Source organism: Stegodyphus dumicola, chromosome 3 (assembly GCF_044657685.1).
Source record: "Stegodyphus dumicola isolate Sdum_Otavi_A_Nest chromosome 3, ASM4465768v1".
NCBI classification, from domain to species: domain Eukaryota; kingdom Metazoa; phylum Arthropoda; class Arachnida; order Araneae; family Eresidae; genus Stegodyphus; species Stegodyphus dumicola.
Window position 1 is genome coordinate 155,091,074 of NC_140770.1, and position 17,353 is coordinate 155,108,426.

Consider the following 17,353-nt stretch of genomic DNA (forward strand, 5'->3'; position numbering starts at 1 on the left):
CTAGCGGATGGCCGCGCAAGCGGTTAAGAAAATAATATATCGAACATAAAAATATGCATGGCAACCTCTCACACTCTGTCGGGAATTTTAAAAGTTACGCCTTTTTAAAATATTTTGTTATTTTGCTGTTGAATTGAATTTCATGTGGCGTAAGAGCGAAGAATGTGATGTATAATTAAAAAAAGTTAACATATAAAACTTTTAAAAACACACACACACACACACAAAAAAAAAAAAAAAAAAAAAAAAAAAAATGCTAGTCATCTCATTAAAAACTGAATATTGACATGATTAACTGAGAAAAAAATGAAAAAAGATATGCCTACACTTGACATTGCATCATAAATTCTAAATATATGTGATCTCAGGGTCTAGGGGATTTTTAGGCTGATACATCATTTAGTCTTAGTCAGAAGCACGACCTCCGTATCTACCATCGTCCATCTTACCGCGATACCGTTAGTTGTGTTGAGTTGTCGCACTCCTGCTACTCACATATATGCTGCTATGCAGCTTTTAAAAATCTTGTAATTTTATTGTTGAGCTGTGTGTGGCGTAAGTAGGAAGAAAACGAACGATACTTAGCAATAAATATAAAAAGACAAAAAGAGAGGGGGGAAATGGTTAGCACGTGGGAGTGTAAAAGCAGAATGGAGTACTTTTACTACTAACGCTACGAGCTCAGCGAGAGAGTAAAAAACCTCAACAAACTCTTTTAGGTGATCGTTAAAATCTGAAACCTTTCAGTTTTTTTATTTATTTTTTAATTTTTAGCTCAAAATTTGTCGACTTATATTTTGCATCACCACATACAGAATCCCGCATTCTTTGGAGAAAGCTCGACGGTAATAATAGATATAATTTGGAATAATTTTTCAGATTAAATTTTGGTGCCAATGATTTCAAATTTCATTTTTAAGTGTGAAAATATTTGTATTGATCCATAGCAACATGAATAAACTTGCGAAGATCAATAATAAAATTAAAACTTTTTCGAGTTGAATTCTATACGCTTTGTACAACATTTTATCAATTCAGAAACTTTTAATTAACTAAAGGCGATTACCATCATTATGAGAAATACTTCAATAGGAGATGGAAAACTTTTCCATCTCATTTTCTCTTATTGCAGATTAAGGGCATTCTCAGTTAGCATTTGCCTCAAAAATTAGCAAAATATTAGTGAGTACAATGGTTTTTCTCTCCCCCCTTAGAAACGGAAGACTAGGTAAATGTTCACTTCAATGAAAATCACATTTGGTAACTTCATATTAATGCGGCTAAAACTTTTTTATCTCATTTTTGGAAACTAAAAATACTTAATTATTTTTGTGAAATACAGTTTACTTTTACATTTTTACAGATGAGTACATTATATGTTTAGCAATTATCTCGTTATATTACTTGTAAATCGCTAAATTCCTCTTAATTATCAAAATAATAAAATTATAATCCAGTAATGAGCTTCGCGAGATAAATTAAAGGTCAAGTTTAAAATTTAATCGCCGTCTTCAATCATAATCGATAGTTTTATACCAGACCTTAAAGTAACATTTAAGAAGGTCAAGTAAAGTTTCATATAAAAAGAATAATGCATAAGACAAAAATGAGAGGGAGCTCATAGTTAAACTGGACTTTCCCCAGTCACTGGCTAAAATGCTGTTTTTAATGCGGCAAAAGAAACATAAGTTTATACATACTATTTCTATTGTTCTTGCTCATAAAAAAGTGAGATATTTATTTATTCCCATTTTTTAATTCCTTGTAAGAAGTAAAAAGGAAATATTGTAATCGAGAAAAGTTTCAGGCAGCATATTTCAACGAAAATATCCATTTTGACCGCTATCGAATGCAATTTAACGATGTTTTTGCGTGATATCTGTACGTAAGGACAGAATGAAATACTCTTTTCCTTCAAAAAAATTATAAAACTGCTTTAAAATTAGTTCTGAAGAGAATTTTTCGTGGCGTCTGTACGAACGTACGTACGTATCTCGCATAACTCAAAAACGAGTAGCCCCAGAACGTAGAAATTTTGTATATAGGACTGCTATAACATGTAGATGTGCATCTCGTATTTTGGTTGCAATCGGCCGAACCAAACGTATATAAATATATTTATATATATATCCTTTCTGTTACCCGGCTCAGTGATTTCAGTTTCTTTACTCTTATATGTTTGTAAATTGTACATTTTTTGCTTTAAAAATGATTGAATTATGTTGTTTAATTGGCGCTAAGCCTGTTTTTAATGGCGGCCATTGATGTTTACATTTGAAACAGGAGACTAGTGGATTTGTTGCCAATCTAGAGAAACTTAGCTTCGCAACAAGAAAGATAACGCATTCATTTATTATTGCCAATTAAATCATGCTTAATTCTTAATTTTTTCGAGGAAATAAGTGTTTGAGATTTACTTCGTAATTTTTAATATAGATATTTTGAGTTTTTATGTATTTTTGCTTTCTCGCGAAATGAGAACTGAATTAATTAAATGAGAAATACTCAATCATCTGTGAAAAACTGTTCCTTTTTTTGTTTTGTTTGCTTAATTTCTTTTATGCATCGTTCTAGCTTTATTATAATATTTGAATAGAGCATGTGGCAACGATTAGATAATTCTATTCTTTAAATGATATAAATTTTGTGCATTATGCGTTATAATATGAACGAAATATATACGTTAACTGTTGTATAATTATTGGATTATGTAGCAGTTAACTTAGTTTCCGTTATATAATTATTATATAAGTTAACTGCTATATAATTGTTAATACTGTTAAGTGAATCTAGCGCCAGAGTGTCGCTATGGTAAACAAATACTAGAGTGAATTTTAAAGAATGCATTTATTCTCTTGTGTTTATGCGCTGTCGGCGAAGTAGATTTAATTCAGTCCAATAAGTTTAAATGAAATGCGAGAAAAAATGCGCATAATTTAATATTCCAATACAAGGAAGTCATGTGGTGTACACATCAGATTTTTTTAAATATCAAACCAATGTATATTTTCGCACGGTAATCTTAAAAAAAAAACCATTCTCTATCAAAATGGTATATTTAGCAGCTTGAATTTACCAGATTACAGCGGCTTTTAGCATTATCTTTATGAAGATATTCATCTGTGCGCAGAAAAATTCGTCTCGGAAGCATATGAGGAAAATTTTACTTTAGAATCCAAAACAATTACAAATTTTAAAAAGTTATTGCTCGTTAATAAATAGACATATAAATACAAATAAATAGTCATTGCTGGTTTATAAATGGATGCATCAAGCAAGCAGAAGGTAAACAAAGCAACTGAATATGCTGAAGTGGTATAGTTGTTACCGCAAAACTCTCCCAATGTTAATTAGTGTTTAGTTCGATAACCTCTTAATTCAGCCAACCGAGTCAACTCGGGTACATCTAACTAAATTATTTCCATGCACCCGAGTAAATACCTTCAAATTTATTTTTTGAGATATGAATACTACAGAATATATCTGCTACAGTTTTGAGTTAAACAAAGAAGTTAAAAGCTGAATTAGAATAACAAACCGGCGGTTAAAAAGACCACATTCTGAATTTTTATTGATGCTTTAAGGGGTTAAAAAGAACTTCTGAGTTATAACTATGTTCATTACTATGCTTTACTATTATTTTTCACACTTAATGGAATATGCAGTTCTACTAAATCAAACGTCAGCTTTAACAGCAGTATTATTGCACTCTATAGTTTCAAACTAATGTTTTTTTTTTTTTTTTTTTTTTTTTTTTTTAGGCTGGGGAGTATCCAGTACTCGACTGCTTACTGTTTACGGAATTCGCCATAAAACAGCCGAACAAATCGGTTATTTCGCCAACTGTTCTCAAAATATTGCTCGAGATTTACCACAAAGAAAAATCCTTATCACATATATGAGGAAAGAGAAATGGTTTTACAAATTCCTTTGCCTTATTGAAGATTCGGACCCGAGTCCAACGGTGAGAAAACCAGCTTTTGTTGACCACTATATTAAACCGAGCGGCACAAACTGAAACTTCATTCAAGTTTAGGGGTCTTCGACGTTTCACGCCTGAGAGACACATCAGTAAATTCATAAAGATCCGCGAGCCACATGTCTTTCAAAAAAATAGTGTCTAGGCAATAATTAATCATTTATTTGTAATTCAATTTCATTTAAAATTTAATTAACTCTAAATTTGCTTTTTACGAATAGAGAATGTTTGTTAAATTCAAATTTATATATATATATATATACATTGGTTCCAAAAAGTCAAATGGAAATCGAATTAAAATGCTTTGCAACTATTTTTAACTATGAAAAAAAAAAAAAAAAAAAAAAAGCGTAAAGATGAATGTACGGAACGATGTAACAAAATGCATTTACAATTTACAAGAAAAAAAAAAAAAACCACCTTACATTACTGGCGGGATATGGTAGTTACTTTAGTTTTAAAATTCAAACATTAGTTTGAATTTGACATTGTTTTTGCTTGATTAAAGCTTCAATATCCAGTTTAATCTGTGTTGCTGCAATTCGTAAAGTTTCATCCAAATGTCTGTCTGTCAGCCGTGTTCTTGTTTTTGATTTTAAGATTTTCATTTTACTAAAAAGCTGTTCACGTATGTAGGTGCAGCCAAAGATAGAAGACATGAAGAGTGCATGTTTACGAACTCCTGGATACTTGTCTTGGGTTAGGTACTTCGAATAAAAATGAATTAATGTAGGATTTTCAAGAAATTTGCGTTTTACTGCAGTCACACTGTAAATCTAATCTAATTGAAGTTCAGGTGGAACACTTCCACCGTCTACTGAAAATGGCGAGGAGAACATTCTAATAAAAATTTCATTTTCACGAAAATCTGCTTTAGAATTCCTCTTTGAAATTTGAAATGCATTGTACATAATTATTTGAATTCCATGTTGTAGAGTTCTTTTCGCACTCCATCAATTTTAGAAAAGCGAGCGAGTGGAATTCTTATTTAGCAACTGACTTTCCCACAGAATTATTTTTTTCTCAAAAGCTTTCACAAAGTAATAAAATTATGAACAAGCAGATCTTTTCCCTGTAAGTGGTAGTACAAATCATTGAGATGACCTATAATATCTGCAAGAAATGCAAAGTCTCTCACCCATTTCTCATCACCGAACTCGCGAATAGATTTTCCTTTAGGTTCCATGAATTGTTGAATTTCGCTCTTCAAAGCATCTTTAAGCTGAAGCATCTTTTCTTGGCTCAACCAACGTACTTCCACGTAATACACAACATCCCCATATTCAGCTTCCAAATCACTCAAGAAGTGTTGAAATTGCCTGTGGTTAAGCCCTTTAGACCGAATGAAATTACTCACTTTTACAACAACATTCATCACATGTTAAAAGTTTGAGAATGATTTCTTGCAGAAATTTTCTTGGTGGTGGATGCAGTGGAAAGTCATCATAGTATTATTTCCATTTGCCTTCGGCCCACCAGCGGCCGAGCGGTAAAGTCGCTAAACACTGGTAGTTCGGTCCGAGGTTCGAATCCCGCGAACGGGCTGGCTGCATGGACGTTTTCGTGGTTTTTCCCATGTGTAACGTGTATACAAGCCAGGTTCCCTTAGAAAGTCCTCCACGAAGGCATCCCTCCTCTTAGGCAGATAGCCCTAGTGTGCTTTGCCATAATCTCAATAAACCAAAACCAAACCAAACCAACCATTTGCCTTCACATCAGATATATGTAATGTTATTACTCCTGTTTTCTCTCCAATCATAGATTTAGCACCATCCGTGGCTATAGTAGATATATTACTGAAGTCAACATTACATTTATCCAAAGTTTGTGTCAGACTCGAATACAAATCCATTCCTTGTATTGTACCTTTAACTGCAACGACAACGGCGCTAATTCCTCTAATATTGTGAAGTCTCTATCAACGCCACGAATAAAAATGGCTACTTGTGCAGTATCCATTGCATCTGTTGATTCCTCCACCGCTACGGAATAAAACTCAAATTTTTGCATTTGGATTTTAATTTACAGAATATATATGTTGCGAGATTCTGTATGCGCCTCGCTACTGTCACACCAGACAAGCTAATATTCGATATGACTGAGGCTGTGATAGGCACAGCACATTAACTGCACTCTGAAGACATTCTTTTGTAAATTCTCCATAAGTAAATGGTTTTCCACGCTTAAGCAATTTTTTCTGCTATCACGTAATTATCACGAACACTATTTTCCGATTCTTTATTCGCTGTGGTGAAGAAAGACTGCTGAAAATTTAGTTTTGATTTTAACACTTCGAAAATGACCTTCCAATGCAGAATATTTCTCACTGTGCTTAGTATCATATTGTCTCTTAATGTTGTATTCCTCCATCACAGCTACACTGTCGTTGCAAATAAGGCAAACTGCCTAAAATTCGTCATTTTCAGAAAACTTTTATCTCAAATAATATTAGGCATGTCAATAAAAGTTTTAAATATCAAGGATAAGAGAATAAAAAAATTTTATTTATTTTTTTTAATTTTAATTTTTATTTATTTATTTATTTTTTTTTTTTTACGAGAAAAAGCTGACAAGGCAATTTTTCTTGAAATAAAAATTTCTTAAAATTCTTCAATTTTTCTTCAAATTCAAATGTGGGGCCACTAAAATACCTTCAGCGGGCCACGGGTTGAAGGCCCCTAATTTAGTTAATATTAGCTAATGGATTAATACATAATGTTTATGCCGTGTTTTTTCAGAATTTCTTTCCTGGAAATGATGAAAAAGAGAGGAAGGAGTTTAATATGTTAAATTGCAGCTAATTATATCTCATTTTGATATCAATACGAATATCTTTTTCCTTCTAATAAGCAGGTTTGTTTTTCAAGGTCTGAAGTATGTAGCGTGAAGTTAATAAAAGGTATCTCCCAACCATTCTTTATGATTCCAACAAAACTTCCGGTGCTGCAGAGGCTTCCAGATAAATTTAAATACATAAATTTGTGCTGTGTATGGATGGCATGCTGTTGTCGAAAGGTTTATTAGGTTGGTTTTATTGTTGGTTTGGTTTATTAGATTACGGCAAAGCACTCGAGGGCTATCTGCCTTAAGGGAGGGATGCCTTCGTGGAGGACGTTTTAAGAGAAACTGGCTCGTATACACGTTACACATGGGGAAAACCACGAAAACAACCATGCAGGCAGCCCGTTTGCGGGATTCGAACCTCAGACCGAACTACCAGTGTTCAGCGGCGTTACCACTCGGCCGCTAGTGGGCTTGTTGTCGAAAGGATGGCCGCAAAAGAAATGATTGGTTCCGTGGCGAAATATTTGACCCTGAGCGATGCCCTACGCTCTGGATACTCATCCCACTTTTATCTAGAGCACAAGGGTTTCTCAACCGGTGGTACCCAAGATCAAAATAGGTGGTACGCAAAGAAGCAGAGTATTTTAACGATTAAATTCAAAAATTAAAATCCCAACATCCTGATTGAGTTTTTTTCTCTAACACTCGTAAATTTATGCTATCTGAGCTTTGTTCAAGAGTAGTGGTGGTACTAAAGGTTTTCAACTTTTGGTTAGGTGGTACGCGTTAGTCAAACGTTTGAGAACCGCTGCTAGAGGATTTGAGCCATTTTGATCCAAATCAAACCATTCGTTATCTACTCTGAGCAATACTGTCTTCATGTAGGACCTCAACAGAAAAAGGCAAACGATTGATGGCATTATCTTCAACCTGATCAACGCCAGACCACATGCGGCATCTCTTCTTCTCTACATATAATAAAACAAAGAGTTTGTCTGTGTGTGTGAGTGTGTGTCTTTCGTTTGCGCTGCGCGTAAGCTAATAGACCCACGGCTACGAAATTTGGTACATAGGTGCATCTAGACAACAGCCAGTGCATCTCGAAGCGATTTTTTCGAAATTCGAATTAGAATTTTTTTTATTTTATGTTTTGTGACGAAATCGCGTCATTTTGAGAAATAATGGGCTATAGGAAAGCGAGATTTTACTCTACACACTCCATTTTCACATCGTCATGAAACGTAGGCACTTAGCTATTTTACGAACTTAAAATAAATTTCGTGTTTCAATAAATCAATTAAATACGAATTTATTTAACAAAGTGAGCTTAACACCTTTTCAACGGGATTTTTTCTAAAAATGTTTATGTTTAAAAATGTACAGTTTATTTTTCTTTGATTTTTGGACACGTTAAACTTTCATCCTTGCGACTGCTTTTACAAAAAGAATTTTGGAAAAATGATAATATTTTGTATATTTTTTAAAAAAAATTTAAATGAAGCTTCCGAGTACACTTCTCACATCTCACATCTTTAAAAATGTGATTTCGGCAACAATTTTCCTTTCATATTGTTGTTGATAGATTTTTGATGAAATCGCATCATTTTGAATAGTTTCATTCTTTAAGAAATATGGGTTTGGCAACAATTTTTCATCGTATTTCTTATGTCACTGTTTTTAAGAGATTAGCATATTTCATTTTATTTTATTTCATATTATTATTATTTTTTATTGTCATTTTTTGGGGGGTAGACGGTTGCACGGATTTTGGCGAGTAATACGACTTATAGTAAACCCATTGCTGGATAAGGTAATTATGGTAACCGATACTTTGTTGTCATTTTATTTGAAAAATAATGTGTTTTATTATGCAAAAATTCAGTGTTTTAAATATTATTTATGGCTTCTAAATATTAAAAATCAATTTAATTTTGCATTTTTATTTGAAATACAAATTTTGTTGTTTATAATATTTAATATAATTTTATGTTGTTGATGATGTAATCAATGACGTCACCTTACTTAAAAAGTAATTGGTTTTATTAATATCTATAAATTTAATCTAATGTTTTAAATATTATTTATGGCTGTTAAATACTAAAATACAATTTAATTTTGCCTTTGTTTTAAAAATGATTTTATTATGAATGATTACTTAAATAATTTTAATTCTATGCGTGATGTAATCAGCTCCCTGATTGGTTACTGAATATTTGTGCATTACCGCGCCATTTTAAAATTTTATTATTCATCTCTTCGAATCCCTCAGATTTCAAATGGAATGGATATGTTTGTTTCGAAGATGAATGTTGTTATTGGTAATTAATAAAAATTAGTGGTATCGGAATAAAAAAATTGCCCTTTGATTTTGGAATAAAAAAATTGCCCTTTTTGCCAAAAAAATTGTCCTTATTTTGGCCGCCAACCTGGCTTTCCTAATCAAAGATTTATTTATAAATTCTTAATAGAGTCAGAGGAAGCTTATTTTAAATTTTTGGAGAAAACCTCGCTAATTGCTTCTTCAATGGATGTGAATCACAAATGAAGATCGTTAGAAGATTTTTTTGTGGTACTTATCAATATACGACAAGTAAAATACTTAAAAAAAAATCTAAGTACATAGTTTTCTTTCACTTTATAATTGTATACTTTAACTTTTATTAAAATATTAATACAATGTTTTCAAAACTTCCTGAGATATTTATTGCCACATATGTTTTAATGTTAAATAATTAAATCCTATAAAACTTGTTTTAAGGTATTTAAGTTGTAATGTTGCGCGCTTCCAACCTGCACGCAACAATAGTGGTGACTGCTGAGAACTGGAAAGTAAACAAAGTCTTGAGAAGAGTTTAAATCCCTTTTTATTCAACTTTAGAAATTACAAATGAGTGCTCTTGACGCTCACAAACTACGCCGACCCGGCGGTAAAATAAAAATAAGAAACTAAAAAAAAAAAAAAAAAAAAAGAATAGTAACAAGTGACGAACTACGAGGCTCTCTAAACGTAACTAACCTCACCGCGTTCTAAGATACCGCTGATAATTCCGCAAACTTCTGAATATTACGTTGAAAGATTAACAATCTGCCGAGGCAAGCACACAGGCCGAAACGCGTGGTTCTTCAATTTCTAACTAGCCACCTCCACGCTCGTGAAGCAAGAAAGCACACTTTCGAACCCGTTTCTCTTCTATTTAACTCAGGTTACTTCCGCTGACAATTTGAATCCTTGCGCGTTCTACTAAAATTTACATACTCTGGCATTGGCAATTCCAGGGGAAAGTAAGGCTTGACAGGAAAGATAGTTTAAACTTAAAATAAATGTTAGTTAAAATAAATATAAACCCTACATTTGCCGCTGCCAGAATTTGGTAAACTTGGAAGCAGGTCCTAGAAACGATCTGTTGAAAAGTTTCCACAATTCTGAACTAAATTTTAAGAGCCTTGTTTACATAAAAAAAAAAATCTGTTATCTCACAAAAGGTAGAATAAATTTCTGTAGATACTTATTTAATTCTCTCTTCTTACAGCAACCTTTCCTGGACTTCAGCAATCAATCTGTTCTCTTCCTTCCAGATGCTGGAAGGAATAAGTATCAGTATCTTTCTAAATACATTATAATTTACACTTTCTTGACACTGAATAAGTTTTTGTTTTTGAACGATTTATTTTCCTTAGTTACTGCTTAATTCACATTCATTCAAGTATTCAAACATGAATTTAACTTTACCCTGGCTCTCCACCATGTGTGGTGTCAAACGGGAATATTCGTGTTTTAGTATTGCAACACTTCCCCTAACCACAATGATTTGTTAGAATTCAACGACCAAATAGACACACCTTACTCGACATTCTACAACTCGATGAGCTACTTTAACATTCTTAAAATTCAAGTGTAGGTGGAGAACCCTACAAAACACATTCATTCTAAATTCCCCCTCATTCATCTTTAGACATGCAGGCTTTCGCTCTAAAGCATGATTTTATCTACAGTTTAATACTTAAATTTGAATTCATTGCTTTTGAGCATTTACTTTTAGCATCTAAAATTTTATGCTTCTAGACTAAATTCTACTTTTACATAACTTTCAAGCATTTACGTATATTTACAAAATTCTAATACATATGATTTTTACAATTTACCATAAAATGAATAAGAGAAAAATAAATTTTTACTTTACTCATTCTTCGCCAAGCTGGCGGCACTGAAACTAAAGTTCTTATTAATACAAGAATACGAAGTTATTTTTATCTTCGGCCAAATTTTGGCTTTAACATAACAGAATTAGTCTTTCGACCAACAGAACTAAGTCTCAACCGAGACACATTGACTTCCGTCAAAACATAAAACTTCGTATTTACGCATACCATTTTGGAACAAAAGAAAAAAAAATTATAGAAGATTTTAACTTATCTTTGAGTTTTCGATGATTGGAACTCCGACATCCTCTTCTGGCAGAACTGCTTCCACGTTACAGGTTCCATCGACGTCAGTCGTCTCCTTAAGCTGCGTTCCCACTGGGGTTTATCTGAGCTAACGAACACAATTGACGTAGCCGACCCATCTCCAAAACCAGTTTTTTCCCATAGGGCAGCAAGTTGAAAAATCTGAACTGCAGGCACAGCGGAGCTAGTCGACACATGGAACTGGCTCCGTTAGCTCAGATAAACCCAAGTGGGAACGGGCCTTTAGAGTCCTTCGAGTGTCGTCCACGTCGCTTTTTCTTTTTCGCCCTCTGCATGCTAGTCTCTTGGAGTGGTAGTCGTCGGGTTGCTGTCTTTTCCGATTTGCCCCTGGACGGCTGGTCTTCGTGTCTTCTGGTCTGGAATCATGCTTGAATTTCCTCTGTTGGTGGTGGTCTTTTAGTTCCTCCTGCTGTCTTTTCGTTCTCGGGAACGGCGGCCTTGTTTGCACCTGACTCTCGGGCCCTGGAAGCGTTCTGCTCGATGTAGAATTTCTACTGCGATACGTTGTAAGTGGTGTTTTCCTCTTTACCAAAGTTTCTTTACGCGGCGGCTTTGCTTTCTTGTATTTCTTAAATGCTGGAGTCTGACCGTTTTCATTTCTTCTTTTCGGTACCGTCGCATGACTTGTAGAAGGGCTAGGTTTCTCTACAGTTCTCTGCTTCTTGGGTGGTGGAACGGGTGCCGTTACTTCTGGACCTCCTACTTCTTTTACGCTTGAGTCCTTCAAGAAACTTTTAAGGATTTCAAAATCATTTTGATTATAATATTTTTTCACCTAGTCGGGACTTGCTTTACAGATTTCCCCTCTCTCGTTCTTAAGGTACAATACGACTCCCTTGATTTCCTGAATTACATAGGGGCCTTCAAATTTTGGAGCTAACTTTGCAGTAAAATTGTCTGGGGCACTTGATAAAGAAAATTTCCACTTCAACACTTTATCCCCAACTTTAAAATCTGCTTCACGGCGTTTTCTATCATAATATAACTTTTGTCTATTTCTTGCCGTATCCGAGCTTTTAACCGCCTGGTCAATAAGTGTTTGCACATCTTTCTGTTTAAACTCTTGCTCTCTTTGTTGCACAAAAAATAGTTTATCTAATGGCGTAATTAACTTCCGTCCTAAATATAATTCTGCTGGGGTTTTTCCCGTAGTATCGTGATTTGCCGTTCTTAAAGCATAAGCTAACTCATTTATGTAGCCATGCCATCGCTTGTGATGTGTGCTACCATAACTTCGAATTATTTTTACGATGTTTTTATTCACTCTTTCTGCTATGTTTGCCTGTGGTCTATACGGAACTATTTTGATATGGCGTATGCCAAGTCCAGTGCATATGTTTTCAAATATTTGGCTAACGAATTGTTTACCGTTATCGCTAATGACTTTTATCGGTGCACCGTATTTTAAAATGTATCTGTGTAAGAATGCATCTGCGACTGGTTTGGCTGACGCGCGTTTAAGTGGAACAATTTCTGTCCATTTTGAAAAATGATCTACATTTACTAAAAGAAAACGATTTTTATTTAACTCACTCTGGGGGAAAGGACCAAGAAGATCTATGCCTAAAATTTCATTCGGAAATGTAGTGCGAATGCTATTTAAGTACCCGGCCGGGCTGTAATTAATATCATTTATTAACTGACATTGATTGCAGGACCTGACATACACAGTTACTATTTTGTATAATTGCGGGAAATATACCGCCACGCGTACCCTTTTTAAAGTCTTTCTGACCCCTAAATGACCCGCTGTTTTCGCGTCGTGTAATTCCTTCAAAATGCTTAATCGAAGCGAGGCTGGGATGACTGGTTTGTACTCGAGATTTTCGTTTGTTGTTTTCGTACAAAATAATAAATTATCTATTATTTCATAGTTTTCTGCTCTATTTCTTATCGCATCGATATCTGTGTGCTCAAAGCTTTCGGGGTCTTTCAAATATGCATAGATACTTCCAAATTCAGGATCAGCTTTCAATTCAGCAATAATTGTATCTCTAGAATCTAAAATTTTTGAAGTCAACACAGCACATTTAAGTTCATTGCCTTCATCGTCCAGTTTTATACGAGAAAGTGCGTCAGCTACATTATTTTCCTTACCCGGTTTATATTTGATTATGAGATTATATTCTTGGAGTTTTAAAGCCCATCTTATTAATCTGGGCGTTAGGTTTTTCCCCGAGTAAAGTCTACTAACAGCCGCGTGATCCGAAAAGACTGTTACTGGCGCTTTGCCGAAATTTGTGTACAGCCATTAATACGGCTAATGTTTCTCTCTCTGTAGCTGTATAATTCCTTTGTGTATGATTCAACGTTTTACTAAAAAATGCCAAAGGATGGCCATTTTGCATAAGAACCGCACCCACAGCATAGTCCGACGCATCTGCTGCAATTTCCAGGTTTTCGTCCCCCTCCGAGAATTTCAAAACAGGGGCATTGATGAGCGCTTTTTTTAACCTTTCAAATGCGGTATTTGCTTCCGCTGTCCACGTGAATTTACTTTTCTTTCTTTTAATTACTAACAAGGGTTCAACAATATTAGCAAAATCTTTTATGAATGACCGATAATAAGAACATAACCCAAGGAAAGAAGAGAGTTTCTTGGCAGTGTTGGGAGGTGGTGTCCATAGCTCTCTGGAATGTTGACGGGGCCCCATACAACCCAAAGGGCATGCGTAAAAATGCATAAGTGCCCGATTTTGTGATAAACGCGGTTTTATGTATGTCTTCGGGTCTCATAGCTATTTGATAGTAGCCAGACGTTAAGTCCAAAGTAGTCATGTATCTTGTAGATTTAATCTTTCTAATGATTTCCTCTATAACCGGCAAAGGGTAAACTGGAAATTTAGTAATACTATTAAGTTTTCTGTAATCGATAGCAAACCTCCAAGCCCTTTTATCCGAAGTAGGAAACTCGTTCTTTTTCCTACATAGTACGACTGGACTCGCGTACTCATTATTTATGGGCGTTATTATTTGATTCTTTAACATTTCCTGAATATGTTCTTCTATGATTTGTTCTTTCTGTTTATCATAGCGGTAAGGTTTAGTCCTACAGGGTTTGTCGGCAGTTAACAGCATCTCATGCGTAACTATTTGACAACTACCAGGACGTTCTGAAAACAAGTTTGAAAAAGTACTCACCACATGCTGGATGGCTTGACTTTCATGGTCATTCAAATGGCTAAGGTCGACTTGCGGTTGTTCCACTGGTTCCACCACCCTCCGATCCATCTCCAGCACGATAGCACTTTCCTGAAAATTGAGTTTGGCCCTCGTGGCCCTTAAAAACTCCATACCTAAAATAAGTGGATTTTGCAAGTTTTTTACTACAAAAATTAATACGTTAAGGCTTTCGTCTTGAATCTGTATCTTTAAAGATAGTTTTCCGATACATTGACAAGTTTGTCTTTGTGCTGCTATGATTTCTGTGTTTTTATTTTTAAATAATCGTAACCTATTAAAGTTCTTCTTAAAAAAAATATCCCTCATAAAATTACCTTCTGCTCCTGTATCGATGAGGGCTTCTACTGGTACATCGACAACCAGGACTTGTATAATTGGTAACTTTGAGTTCTTTACGATGACCGTATTTAAGTGTCTTCTTGAGGGTTTTTTTCAAAACTTCCGGGGTCTGGACCCTCGCTTTCACAGGCCCCTCTACTCGTTTAAAGCTTTCCTTTCAACTTCTGCCTTCTGGGTACGCGGACGGTTGTTTTCAAATTTCCTTTTTGGGCCTTGACCTTCGAGCTTCGATGAGTTAGCTTGATAGCTCTTTCCCCCATAAGAGCGGTTTGCATTTCTGGTCTGCTCATTTGAAGATTGCCTTCGGATACTTTGAGAATACGATGCCCCTCTGGCTTTTTCCGCTATTCTGCGATTTTGGAACTTGACCGCCAATTCGAAGAGCTCCTGCAATGTGCTTGGGTTTCTAATTTCGAAGTAATCTTTAACAGCAGGTAGCAATCTTGGTAAGATTATTTCAATAATCTCCGCGTCGGGTTTCTTCCTATACAGCATATCCGTCAGCTTAATTTTTCGCAGAATAATGTCCGTCAACTCTTCTATATTCCGTTGATAAAAACTATATAGTTCGGCTTCTAGCCTTGCTCGGTCTTTCACTATGGGGATGGCCTTTAATAACGATTTTTTGAAATTTTCAAATGTATATGTCTGTCCTCCGAATTCCCCTAATAAAAATTTGCCTATATTCTTCCACCATAGCGAGGCCTGTCCTCTTAGTGCAGATGTGGCGATGGCAACTTTTTGTCTTTCAGGCACAGGTTAGAGCTGGAAGTTATTTTCTAGGCCTTCTAGAAACATAGCCACCGAATTTTTTCCGTCGAAATTGACGTTTGGCTTGATTGACGCTCTCATCGTCTGGACCAGGTATCCAAATCCTTCCAATTGGCTTGCCATTTCTTGTTGTTGTCCCGCAGCTTCCATCCAATTTTTGGCCATTTCACTTCGAAAAGTGTTCGGGCGCCAATGTAATGTTGCGCGCTTCCAACCTGCACGCAACAATAGTGGTGACTGCTGAGAACTGGAAAGTAAACAAAGTCTTGAGAAGGGTTTAAATCCCTTTTTATTCAACTTTAGAAATTACAAATGAGTGCTCTTGACGCTCACAAACTACGCCGACCCGGCGGTAAAATAAAAATAAGAAACTAAAAAAAAAAAAAAAAAAAAAGAATAGTAACAAGTGACGAACTACGAGGCTCTCTAAACGTAACTAACCTCACCGCGTTCTAAGATACCGCTGATAATTCCGCAAACTTCTGAATATTACGTTGAAAGATTAACAATCTGCCGAGGCAAGCACACAGGCCGAAACGCGTGGTTCTTCAATTTCTAACTAGCCACCTCCACGCTCGTGAAGCAAGAAAGCACACTTTCGAACTCGTTTCCCTTCTATTTAACTCAGGTTACTTCCGCTGACAATTTGAATCCTTGCGCGTTCTACTAAAATTTACATACTCTGGCATTGGCAATTCCAGGGGAAAGTAAGGCTTGACAGGAAAGATAGTTTAAACTTAAAATAAATGTTAGTTAAAATAAATATAAACCCTACAAAGTAATATTTTAATTCTTTTAAACGTTGGTATGATGTTTTTAATTCGATATTTAATATAAGTAATATTTTAATCCAATTAAATGTTGGCGCAATGTTTTTATAGCAGTGTTTTTATTCTGTTATATGAAAGTAATAATTTAACCTTACTTTAGCATTTTATACTCTTAGTAAATGCATTTACTTACATTTACCAGCCATCTTAAAAAACAACGTTTTCAACAAAAAATTTATCCATTATTTTTAACGATATTTATTTTTTTAATGTTTCGAATACTTTACTATATACGTAAAAACAGCATTTTTCAAGATGGCTGATGACTGTAAAAACCGCGCCAACAATTGCGCCAATGTAAATCGCCAAAAATCCCTGCAACCGTCTACCAAAGTAGCACCTAATTTTTTTCTCTTGAAAATATAAGATAAAATATCATTAATTATACTTTGCTTTTCAGAATTTTTTTTCTTTCTTTTATGTTATTTATTGCTCATTTCACAATTTTTGAGATAGTGAAAAGTTTTGAGTGATTTTTTTAGGAAACAAAGTTCTTAACCTCCTTTATATCATTTGAGTTCTTAAGATTTTGCAAAGGGAAGTTGGTTAATATATTTATTAGGATAATTAATATTTGTATTAAGGGATATTGCTTATTTCATTGTAATTTTGTTATACGTAATAACTTTTTTTATGAAGTTTTTCTGCAGAGTAAAATTCTATGCAGTTTTTAAATTTAACGTTTGGTGTTCCTTCAGCCATTTTTCCGGTACATTTAAAAGCCAGACGAAGGCTGGCAGCGAAGCTGCTAGTACATAATAAAAGTTGCCATTCAGCAGTTTAACTGAGAGGTTCTCCCACATTCGGCTGATTTCGCAGATATAGCAACAACAAATTACCATCTCTCCAGATCACTATCGAATGCACTTCGTGCCAGATCCTTCGAAAATAATGATCAGCTGAAAACTTTTCTGGATGCTATTTACTCATTCAAACTAACGAGGTTTTTACAAAAATAACATCCGAAAATTCTTATAGGAAGTAGGGTGAGAGTTTATGA

General features: G+C 34.7%; 1 protein-coding gene across 6 annotated transcripts in view; it reads right to left on the reverse strand.

Moving 5' to 3' along the window:
* Window positions 1–17,353, reverse strand: part of LOC118192727 (uncharacterized) — a 305,586-nt gene that overhangs the window by 145,158 nt on the left and 143,075 nt on the right. The gene's annotated exons all lie outside the window — the stretch shown is intronic.